We start from the raw sequence: 12,520 nt of genomic DNA on the forward strand, positions 1-12,520 counted from the left end.
ATGTGAACAGTGTATTATACACATTATGGAAATAAACCGAAGCTTCCACGCAATTCCTGTTTTTAATTGTGATTCCTGAATATTTCTGTTTTTAACACAAAAGTTTTATTCATCACGTACACACAGCTCACATGTAACTTAACTCGCTGTATCCTGATTACCCAGATGATTTGATTTGATGGTGGCTTTTGTTTTTAGTCATCCACACAACAAAGTGAAACTCAAAGAAAACTTAAATATTTAGCTTTGTGACGTGTGAGAGGTTGTTTTACTGTTGCCTGTGACTGATTTTAGTGATGGTGCTGAATTATTAAACATGTTGTTTTGTACGTAAGATCATCTACAGAATGCTGCAGCACCCCCTCGTGGATCAAAGTGGACATGCATGTTCAAATATTTCAAATGAAGCTAAAACAAATACAAAGAGTGTTAACCCTTTGATGCATAATGGTCACTACAGTGGACAGATACTCAAAATTGTTATTTATTTATTTTTGCTATTAAGCACAGCTGTTGAAGACTTTATTGCATGTGAGCCCCTCCATTTGGACTTCTGTAAGGCAAGCCAACATATTTCTTGTTCAGAATGCACACTGTCCCCTGAGGTGGACCTGTAATAAAGTATTTGTAAATTAACAAAATGTTACAAAAAATATTTGTTGAAATTTGTTTCATTCACACCTAAAGATGAATGAAAAAAATTGTTTAAAAAATCATGGTTGAAGATCTCATAATTCATGCATCAGAGGGTTAATGTGGTTTTTGAGTTTACACGTAGATTCTTTTTTTCCTATTTTTAAATTCAATCAAAGTGGAAAACTCAAAAACACAATCTACTCCCCATCAGCTGAAGCTCATAAAATCCAGCTGTTGTTGCTGTTTTAAATCCTCATTCTGCACTTTGACGACGTGCACCAGCCTGTTCACCAGGTAGAAATAAGATGGCTCACTTCCATCGTTGCTCTGCTGGTTGTGGACACACCGCTGGCCGCTCCTGTTTATTTAAAAGGGTTTAAGTTGGATTTAAAACAGAAGCAAGTGCACACTCTGAGTCACTAAGATCCTTGTTGATTAAATAGCGGCAACTCCCTTCTGAGTTGTGCTGCCGGCCGTCCGCCTCTCTGTCATTTAAACACTTTAGTCGATGTTTCCTTTGCAGCTGCTTAGATGTTGCTTCGTCCTTGTTTCTTGCTCCACGACGACACATTTTCTGTGCAGTCATGTGATTAAAGGGACATTTTAACTACTTCGAAGTGTGTTTCTGTGTAAAAGTTTAAATAATTAGCCTCTTAGCCGTTCTAGCTTTCTAGCTGAGCTCGTTTGAGAGAAATGGCTTTTCCTAAAACGTCTTCACTTTGATGGATTAAACGTCCGTTTGAACACACACAACACGAGCTGCATCATTTAGCTGTTGTGTGTTTTTAATTGTTCTCCTTTTCTAATCAGCTTTCTGTCCCGTGTTTCATGAAATAAAAACCTTTCATTAACACTAATTTAATAAAGTGGATTTCACCAACGTTTGAAAGAAGTATTTATCACCTGATGCTCGTGACTTTTCTTCTCAAGGACACTATTTCTCTTCTTGTTCCTCCAGATTTTAACCTTTAACCTTTTAACAACTTTTAACCCAATGATTAAAATCTGAGTTTCATGTGTCAGAAAAGGATTTCTCTCTGGGAATGAGAACTTCCACCTGTGTCACTTTTAGTTCTCTGTGAGTAACTTGCTGACAGCAGGTGGTACTCAGTACTTTTCCAGTTTGAGATGCTTTTGGGGTGGAAGATGTTTCTTAAATCTTGTAAACAATCCCTAAAGCTCACAAATAAGCAGGTTGGAGCAGAACAAATTGTCAGAATGCTTAAAGAATCTCGTCTTTTAGCTTTATGAAGACAGATTTTAGAGACGCGAGGATTTAGAATGAAGGTGATCCGTCTGAAGGGATGTTGGGGTGAATTTGATGCTCCTCCACATCAGGAGGTGGTTCTGACTTCTATCAGTCATGTCGTATGACTCTGCCGCACTGAGAGGAAGCCATGGTGCCGGCACATTACTCACTGGTGGGATGATCCTCTCTGATTGGGAATACCACGGATCCCCCAGGAGAAGCTGGTGGGTGATGCTATAGAGAGACAGATGTCTGAGCTTCCCTCCAGGACCCAATCCCACACAGAGCCGACTTTGTTCTAAAGAAGGTGTGTGTGTGTGTGTGTGTGTGTGTGTGTGTGTGTGTGTGTGTGTGTGTGTGTGTGTGTGTGTGTGTGTGTGTGTGTTTAATCTTAAAACAGGAACTAGGTGTGTTGGCTGCTTGTTGAGAGCCTCCAGCTTGAACAAAACACATTTTAAGTCCTAAAAACACGTTTTCACCAAAGTTCAGTGCTTTTCCGAGTTAAACAAACAAAAACATGTCGTAAGTTTTCCGAGCTTCTGGGGTCAGGCATGACAGATGTCTAGTTCAGCCTTTGGAAGGCAGTCTGTCATGTCTCAGAGTCTTTCTGCTAAAGAAGTATGAGCTGAAGCCGGTGAGGAGCCTCATCAGTCAGACATGTCAGAGGAAATGAGCTGAAAACAAACCCGCCACAGAGACGACCGTGTCGTCAGGTAGCTGCTCTCAGACCTTCGGAGGCTTCTTTTATTTAAAAATCAACACGGAAAATAAATCTGCTCCTTTTTATTCCAACGCCTCCATATTTTTACACTTAGTTTTAGTTTAAGTTGTTTGAGTTGAGTTCAACTGTCGGCCATCGGGTTCGTTGCTGTTACACCCATCCTCAGACCTTTTGTGGAATTTGAACCGTTTCCTGGAGCGACTCGTCGATGACTGTTGGCTATCGCTAAAGTTACTGTTGATTGTGAGTACCATAGAAATGTATGGGTGTAAAAAATAACAGTAACTCGTTATTAAAATGAAATATTGCTGAAGTTTCACAGATATTTCTCTCTATACTTCAAATTTAAAGTGTGATTCAGCAGGTTTCTGTGGAAAGTTTTTGTTTTTTTATATCAGAAAATGTCTCATTGAACAACCTCAGTTTAGAGAAACAAGGTTTAATACAACCTTAGTGTTGTAACGAAATAGAGTGATATAACGATCTGGAGTTGTATTTTAATATACTGTAAGTAGATCTAGTTTTTATAATCAGAAGAATAGGTTGTTTTTATCATAAGGGAGTTCATTAAACACTCTGTGTTGACCTTGAGACAAGAAAAGAGAGAGATGGGATCGTTTAAGAATTTTATTATAAATTCTACAATCTATCGGGACTAACTCTGTGTTGTTTGGAAATGAATGTGATGTTCGATGTGTGTGTGTGTGTGTGTGTGGTTGACTCAGACTCCTTAGGCTGACGTCATTGAATCTGATAGTCTTTGATTGTTATGACTAGATATCACGAGGCTTATAAAGTGATGACATGAGCTGCTATTTTGCCGTGTACGTACCCAGTGGGGGTCTCCCAGGTAGATCAGGAAATGCCAGGTCTGGAGACCTCGAATGTGCGCTGGAGCTGTCGGAGCAGCGATTGCAGCGTTTCAAAGCCCGTCTGAAGGGTCGACCCAGGTAACCATCGGCAGCGTCAGCAGGTGCTCTTATTTTGAAAGGATGTTGTCTGGTTGTTAAACGACGAAAATCTTCAACTTCACAGTTCTTAGTTTAAAGAAGAAAACACATCTGGCCAGGCTGTGCTTCTCTTTGGGATGACGGTGACTAGAACTGAAGTCAAAATGGAACTGACTTAAAATGGCGTTGCCTTGTTTTATATCTCTGAATTGTTGATAAGTTTTAGTAAAGCGGATTGGACTTTTTAAGTCAACAAGCCAGATTCTCTTGCGGCAGCCGAAAGCTCTGATTGGTTGGAACAATGTGTCATGCGTTTCTATGGAGATGAGGGTCAGTCTGTCTGTGCAGTAGTCCTGTTTTCATTAAACACATAAATCATGACATCTTTATTCCACAGATCATTCACTTGATTATTATTGATCAACATCTGTTTCGACTAGCTTTAATCACAAATTAAGTACTTTGATTATTGAAAAGCGTTCTTCTTCTCCTTCTGGCTCTTCTCCTGGAATGTAAACAGTCTGAGGAACACCCGACCTTGGCTTTTATACACGTGTGTTACTGTGCACAGGGGCAGCTGTGTGGAGCTGAAAATAATGAACTTCATAACGTTACAGTGTAAAGCACTTTGGAGTCCTCTGACTGTAAAAGGCGCCATGCAAGTGTGATCATAATTCTGATCACAGATGAGCTGTTTGTTACTCGCAGGAGGACCAGCAACAAAGTGGATTTCTGCCTCTAACTCTAACATCAAAGAGGTTTTTAGCAGTTCATGTAAATTTAACCTTCTAGTAAAAATATAAAATTATTTTTAACAGCAGAAATGTACTTTAGTGCAGCAGTAGCTAATCAGTGTAATGAGAAAGAAATCCCTGTTTCTCCAAACTAAGGTTATTCAAAGAGGAACTGACTAAAGTTCGCAATCTGTTGCTATTGTGCCCCAGGGCAGCTGTGGCTATTGTAGCTCATCACCATGTGTGTGTGTGTGTGTGTGTGTGTGTGTGTGCGCACACGCATGCATGCACGGTTGAATGAATATTTGTGTTATAAAGAACCTGGGGGGGGGGGGGGGGGGGGTGGCTGGAAGGCACAATGCAAATAACACAAGCCTGGAGGAGTTCTGTTGTGTGGTGGAGTTGCTAATGCCGCTGGGATGTTGGTTCACTGCTGACACGTTCCAGCTCCATGTTCAGAGACAAATGGTACAGGATAAGGACTAATTTTTCTACTAATGAGTTTATTTTACAACAGTATTTATCGTTAGAACATCTTCAGGGCTCAGAATCAGCTGCTTGACTGTAAGGGCGCCCCCAACTTAACAAATCATATTAATGTTCAGTCAAAATAAAATACATATGTTTCTGCTGCTCATCATTTTAAAAAGTTTTCATCTTCATAGCTTTTTTTTGTGATCACAGCAACAGGTGCATTAACCTAAAAAATACATTTTAAATAACTGAAATGTTTGTGTTTGTAAAATTTAAGTTAACTGTTTTGGCGACGTACTGTTATTTTAATAAAAACGAATAAAGGTGCAATGCAGCACATCACCACAAACTCAACCAGAGTTACAAGGAACAATTTGGTGTACCACCCCAAAAATTTCTTTCGCCCCGTCTGGCCACCCCTATCAAAATTCTCTGGAGGCGCCCCTGCTTGGCTGGTTAAGTCTGCACCTCTCCTTGCTGAGCGGAACTTTTAATTCAATTCAATTTTATTTGTAAAGCGCCAAATTACGACAAGTCATCTCACTGCACTTCACAAATAGAGCAACAGTGCCCTCTAGTGGCTGGTAGATGTAAACATAAACAGTGGTATGGCCGACAGAATTGAAATTTGATTATGTGTCTTTTTAAATATAGCTTTAAAAGGAGAAACTGTACATTCATCCTGCACACCTCTGAACGCCCGTGGAGGTATTTTTTAATACAGCTTTTTATTAAAATGTTCCATACTCTGTGTGACGTGGATCTGTCTGCTTTTCTAATCCTATACTTCACTGTCTATTTTCCGTCAGAAGCTAGTGCAGGAGATAGGTGTAGGAGACTATTTTCACGTTCAGCCTGCATGAAAACCTGTTTATGATCAGAAATAATCATTAAAACGTGTTCCACACTATTAAAGATATCAGTAAAACTGACCTTTATGTTTCATCCTTTCTGATTAAAGAGACAGGGATGTGTCCGGGTGGTGTGGACCAAACAACAAGCAGGAGGCTAGACAGACGGGTTTCTATTAGCTTTCTTTTTGTTTTTCATAAATCAGCAGTTTAAACAACTTCTATGTCACAACAGGTTTTTAGTTTCCTTCAGTTTATGGTTTCTTCTCCTTTTACTGGACAACAATGAAGGTGTCATGTGACAGTGACACTTTAGTTTTACTTCATGCACAGACCTGCTCATTGGTGACCAAACGCATTACATGAATCAGAAAAGTAAAATAGTTTGTTGATTCAGCTCATAAAAACACACACTTGTGCACTAGTCCGCATCGACTTGAGATTAAAAAATCAGCTTGCTTTGATGCTGTCGCTGGTGTCTCTTAACTCAAATCCATTAAAGGAACAAAATGTTACCCTGAAAGGACAAAGTGATCCTTCCTAACCACCTGACAAGATATCAGGATGTTTAACCCCCTCTGTCTATGAAAACGTAAAAGTCCACGTGCCACAGCTGTGTGGGAATCATCCAGGAGAAATTGTGTTTTCTGGTCACCATCTGTGACTTAGATGTAGTTACAAAGCTCTTGCATTCCATATTTCTATCCTAGTAGATGCATTTCTCCCCCAGACATGAAAAGGTGCTGCACTGCACTCAGTAATAATGGAGCAACAACAGAAAACATTACCTTTAAAACACAGAGAAGGAGCTACTGTAGCTGGAACGTCTGATGTGAGGTGAGCTGTAACAGCTCAGGAATTTGGGTGGGGGGGTGTAGAAAACAAGGTGTTCATCAAATCAGGAGTGGGCTGCAAGACGTCTGGGGGAGAAGCTGAAAAGCCTCTTGTTTGAGGAGGGACACCTAGCAGCCTGGAACAAAAAGGCCATTGATGTGGAACTGCCGCACCTCCTTGTGCAAATTAAAAGTGTAGTACGTTAAACGAAGAGTCGGGTCTTGGGGGGCTGCAGCATGATAAAGACTTCACAGGGAGCTCGGAGCTTTTGACGCTTTACTGAAGAAATGTTATTCTGTTGTTTCGTTGGCATTCTGGGCCCGGTCGTTGTCCTCCTTGTTACTGTGGTCAAGTGAGCCAACTCTTAAAAAGAAGCAGTCATGCTAGCTGACACTCAAATTTCATTGCACTATTAGACGCGGCATTACGGTATGAGAACACCAATCAGCTGTGCACATTTTTGCAGTTATTTGTATTTGTTTACTCAAACCATCACCTATAGACCAAATCTCTGTGTGTGACATGCAAGGACAGAAAAAAGTACCTTATTTACAATAAACATCCCACACTCTCGGTGCGTTTACATGCATCAGAACACCGAAGTACTGCCCTAAAACGTCTCACCTTGTTTTTTTTAATTGCATGTAAACGTGTTAGTCTGGCTGAAGGCCAACTGGTCCTAATCGAGCTGAAGAAACCAGATAAAACGCTGCTGCTATTAGATAACCGGAATAATGCTGAAAATGAAAAGGGGCGTGTCGTCACCTATATTAGGGGTTGCATGACTTAATTTTTTTTTTAAAGTCGACCGTCAAGTAATGAAAATCGAGTCGACTTTGACTAGTCGTTGATGATGTCATACACCTGAAGCAGGTTGGTTCGCTGGAGTTTTTGACAATTAAAATTGCGCCCACATTTTCAAAGTTAAACACATTTCTTTTAACAACGGTAGTTTCTGCTTCAGCCCTCTCCCCCCTCCCCCTGCTTCAGCCCTCTCCCCCCTCCCCCTGCTTCAGCCCTCTCCCCCCTGCCCCTGCTTCAGTCCCCCCCCCCCCCCGCACAGCGGCTACAAACTCACTAATGCGCCTGCAGCCTCTCGGAGTTCCTGCTGCTCTAAACATTAAAATAATTATTTCATTTTCTGTTCCTCACTTCTGATTACCTTCAGTGGTGTCTGTTTGTTGCAACCAGCAGGTACAAAAACTAACTTGTTTTTATTTGACTATTTTTCTGTCCTGCCTGTTTATTATCTTCCTGCATCTCCTCTCAGTCCTAAAGAAAAACTGCTACCTGGGTTCATATATATTCACCTCATGAGTTACCTTTGAACTGCAGTTCTAAAAGATCTACCGACCGCAAAAACAGCGGAGTGCGCGCTGCTTGGCGGCCGCATCAGTGATCGGTGCGTCACCGAGGACAAAACAGGTGATGTGCTCCGCTCCACGCATCAGGCACAAATAAAAGACAGAAAACATAAAAGGAAATGAGCCGACATGAACGATCGGGTGTTAAATTAGTTTTTGAGGTGGCGACACCTGATTTGATAATGTTACTGTGGCCGTACTCAGGAGCACCTCAATGATCAGAGCTTTGCATGCGCAAGCTGGTTAAGGTTAGGATGGGGGTGAGGGGAAGGTTAAATTGCAAGAGGGTAAAGGTCACAATTCGGTCAAATGTCCGTTTTACCGCGGGCGTCAGATACAGACAGTCTGGAACAGCACATCGGTATCTGACGCGCAGGGGCTCGTCACCTGCTGTCTTTTCCGAGGACTGCATCTTGTCGGTCTTTATCACGTGACAGCGACTAGTCGATGACAGGCATAAAAAGTCACTATAGTGAAGTTGACTAGTGACTAGTTCATACAACCCCTAGTGGGTGGTAGGGGTTGTATGAACTAGTCAACTAGTCAACTTCACCGCTCTATAGTGACTTTTTATGCCTGTCATCGACTAGTCGCTGTCACGTGATAATAAGATGCAGTCCATGGAAAAGACAGCAGCCTGCTGCAGGGCCGGCTTTGGCGACAGGCGACACAGGCGGCTGCCTGGGGCGCCATCTGATGGATAGGGCGCAAAATAAAAAAAAATAAAAAAAGAAGTTTATTAAATTTATGTTTGTAATATGAAATGCACTCTCTACATACTCAAAATTCCCCTCTGAAATGACATGAAATTAAAACATTAATATTTAAATTCTAATGATCTGGCTGCATGACGAGCTCCCGCTTGAGCCACCGCTCGATGCATTTGACCGTTAAGGGCGCCGTAGATCACGTGTGGGTGGCACTGTAGGACATCCTGTTGTTGTCGCGTTTAAACGTTTGATATTTTACGATGAAAAGAACACCTAAGCCATCGGGATCAGCATTCCCAAAGCGAAGGAAGGAGGAAGAATAAAAACGGGCCCAAAGCAGAGGTATGTAGACTTTATACATTTGGCAAAGGAACATTTTGCGTTAGCATTGTAGCTAACTGCCTCTCCTGCCATGCACGGTCCACGGACGGACCCTCGCTAGCTGTTTACACACACAATACAGTATCTGTAACTTTAGCCCATTCATTTTACTTCTGAATCGTCGTGTCCAGATGCAGTGAGACAATATCTGCAGCCACATCTGTGGACACCACGGGGGCGGGGCTGTCTTCTACACCTGTTGACACCACGGGGGCGGGGCTGTCTTCTACACCTGTTGACACCACGGGGGCGGGGCTGTCTTCTACACCTGTTGACACCACGGGGGCGGGGCTGTCTTCTACACCTGTTGAGTCTCACTGTGATGATGAAGAATGTAAGATTATTTACTGTTTTTTGGAGCATGATTGCAGCCTTTTATGAACTTCCATTCAAGTTTTAAGTACGCATACAATATGAATATAATATTTTCATATCAGAAGAACGTTAGGTGTGGGTGTAGCAAAATTTCAACTTTGTCCAACACATCGGGCGGGCGGCACCACCGTGGCCGTGGCGGGGACTCCCCCGCTGACCGGCTGCAGCGGGGGAGTCCCCGCTGTCCCGCGTCGGCGTTTCCTTGTTTAATAAATGAAATCCTCAGAGTGCCTCAGATCACCGGTTCTTCTTCCTCGTATTCTACATTTTATTTGATGCTGAAGAGCACCTGAGAGTGAGACATAAGTTTTTCAAATATTCCCCATGGACGCGCTCACTTTCACCTGTTTTTCATAATTGTATTCATGTTTTCACAAAACAGATTAAAAAAGATCAATAAAATAAAAAGTCCAGTAAGATTAAAAATAATGAAAAGCATCACTGCACATGACTGAAGAATACTGAACATGAAAGTGGCACTGTTCTTAATTCATGCATCAGAGGGTTAAGTTGCTTTGTGTGTGTGTGTGTGTGTGTGTGTGTGTGTGTGTGTGTGTGTGTGTGTGTGTGTGTGTGTGTGCGTGTGTGTATGCGTGCGTGTGTGTGTATGAGCTGCTGGCCCCATGGATCCTGCTGATTGGCCACAGCAGTAGAACAAAATGGAAAGTAGAACTTTCTTTATGAGGACACTTTGATATTTGAGTTTTGCTTTTGATTTAGTATCCCCCCCCCCCCCCCCCATGCCATTTGCACAACATTTTGAGTTGTCGGTTATTGTAATATTCCCAGGTTACTTATCTTTCAAGCTTACATTTATTCTTCAGGCTGTTGACTTTACAGAGTTGCTGTGTGAATATTTAAAATAAAAATTAGTAACTAAGGAATAACTGTGGAGTTGCTTTTTCCAATGTGTGGACTTGGGTTTGGGTGAGAGGCGTGCGTGCGGGGGGGGGGGGGGGGCAAATGGGCAGTCTCGCCTTGGGCACCAAATTACCTAGAGCTGGCCCTGGCCTGCTGTCAGCAGGTGACAAGCTCCAGCGCGTCGGGAGGCAACGCGCTGTGCCAGAGCGTCGGTACTGACACCCGGCATAAAACGGACATTTAACCAAACTGTGACGTTTACCCTCTTGCAATTTAGCATTCCCCTCACCCCCATCCTAACCTTAACCAGCTTGCACATGCAAAGCTCTGATTGTTGAGGCACTCCAGACATCTGCGTCCTGAGCACGGCCACAAATCAGGTGTCGCCACCTCAAAAACTAATTTAACACACGATCGTTCTTGTCGGCTCATTTCCTTTTATGTTTTCTGTCTTTTATTCTATTATTTGTGCCTGATGCGTTTCGCTGCTGTGGATCGGGGCGCATCACCTGTTTTGTCCTCCGGTGACGCACCTAACTTACCCCAAAATTCCACTATCTGCGCTCCGCCCCCGCTTTCCGCTGCCGCTCGCTTCGCGGCCAGCGAGCGCTCCGCTGTTTTAGCGGTCGGTAGATCTTTTAGAACTGCAGTTCAAAGGTAACTCATGAGGTGAATATATATGAACCCAGGTAGCAGTTTTTCTTTAGGATTGAGAGGAGATGCAGGAAGATAATAAACAGACAGGACAGAAAAATAGTCAAATAAAAACAAGTTAGGCCTAGTCCACACGTAGCCGGGTTTTTCTTAAAAACGAATATCCGCCCCTCCAAAAACTTGCATCCACACCACCTCGTTTAAAAGAAAACTCTGTCCACACGTACCCGGATAAATACGTTGTTAAGGACATGCCAGACCTGTAGGCGGCAGTACTTCCCCCGTTCTTAACCTCGTCCTTCGTCTGTGGTCTTCCGCAAGGAGCAGTAATTCCGCTTGCAAAAACAAACAAGCAGAAAGTGCTTGGACCATTGATAAAGCGAGCGCAGCTCTGAGGGCATCCATGCTGTCGGCTAGTGTAAACACAGGTCGCACACGTGATGTCAGCATTTTTTTGTCGCGGAAAGTGACGTTGCGGACCTTAAAACTCCGGTTTTGTCCGTCCACACGCAGACACCCAAAATGGAGAAAACGCAGATCTTCACTTTGGCCGGAGTTTTTAAAAAGATCCGTTTTCGTGTGAAAAATCTCCGTTTTCGTGTGGATGACAGGCCAAAACGTAGAAAAATATCTACGTTTTGGCAGATCCCCGGCTACGTGTGGACAGGGCCTGAATCCCAGTTACCATCTTTCTGCCGCTGGGCAGCTATTTGTGAGTTGGTGTTCTCCTCCTTCTGAGCTCGGTCTCTTTGGGCCAAAGTCTGGGTCTAATACTGAAAACACATGAAAGAGCGAGTTCACTGAGAAACCATTTTTCATGATCAGTCACTCAGAGTTTGAAATGTAGGCTGATGGAGAAGCAGTCCCCTATCTCCTGAACTGAGAAGATAGATGGAAACGCTTGGATTCGTCACACTGTAGATTATCATTCATCTTGGTTTGTGACGGGGAAGGCTGTTGTTAGAAACAGCAGAAAACATCTTGGCTAGTAGAAGCTAACTGTCAGTGATAGAGAAAAATTGGTTTTGCTGACATTACTGCTTAAAATCATAGCTGCCTTATTAGTAAAACACCTGTTGCTTCATTAAAATGCAACCTTTCCCGTCTCCGTTTTCATGTGGATGACAGGCCAAAACGTAGAAAATTATCTACGTTTTGGCAGATCCCCGGCTACGTGTGGACAGGGCCTTAGTGTTTGTACCTGCTGGTTGCAACAAACAGACACCATTGAAGGTAATCAGAAGTGAGGAACAGAAAATGAAATAATTATTTTAATGTTTAGAGCAGCAGGAACTCCGAGAAGCTGCAGGCGCATCAGTGAGTTTGTGGCCGCTGCATGGGGGAGGGGGGAGAGGGCTGAAGCAGAAACTACCGTTGTTAAAAGAAATGTGTTTAACTTTGAAAATGTGTACGCAATTTTAATTGTCAACAACTCCAGCGATCCAACCCCCCCCCCCCCGTGCGCGCCGCTTCAGGTGTATGACGTCATCAACAACTAGTCGAAGTCGACTCAATTTTCATTACTTGACTGTCGACTTAAAAAAAAATTAAGTCATGCAACCCCTGCCACCCACTGTGCAGGGGTGGAACGAACTTTATTTGAGACCCTGGTTTTCTAATGCGCATGTAAACTCACCTTATTACAATGAGATCGACCTGATGCCAGTAAGTGTGCATGTGACCACAATGACTGAATAAACCGCAAACGTAAAAGATTGTCACAAAA

This window comes from Nothobranchius furzeri, chromosome 14 (genome assembly GCF_043380555.1).
Source record: "Nothobranchius furzeri strain GRZ-AD chromosome 14, NfurGRZ-RIMD1, whole genome shotgun sequence".
Lineage (NCBI taxonomy): Eukaryota > Metazoa > Chordata > Actinopteri > Cyprinodontiformes > Nothobranchiidae > Nothobranchius > Nothobranchius furzeri.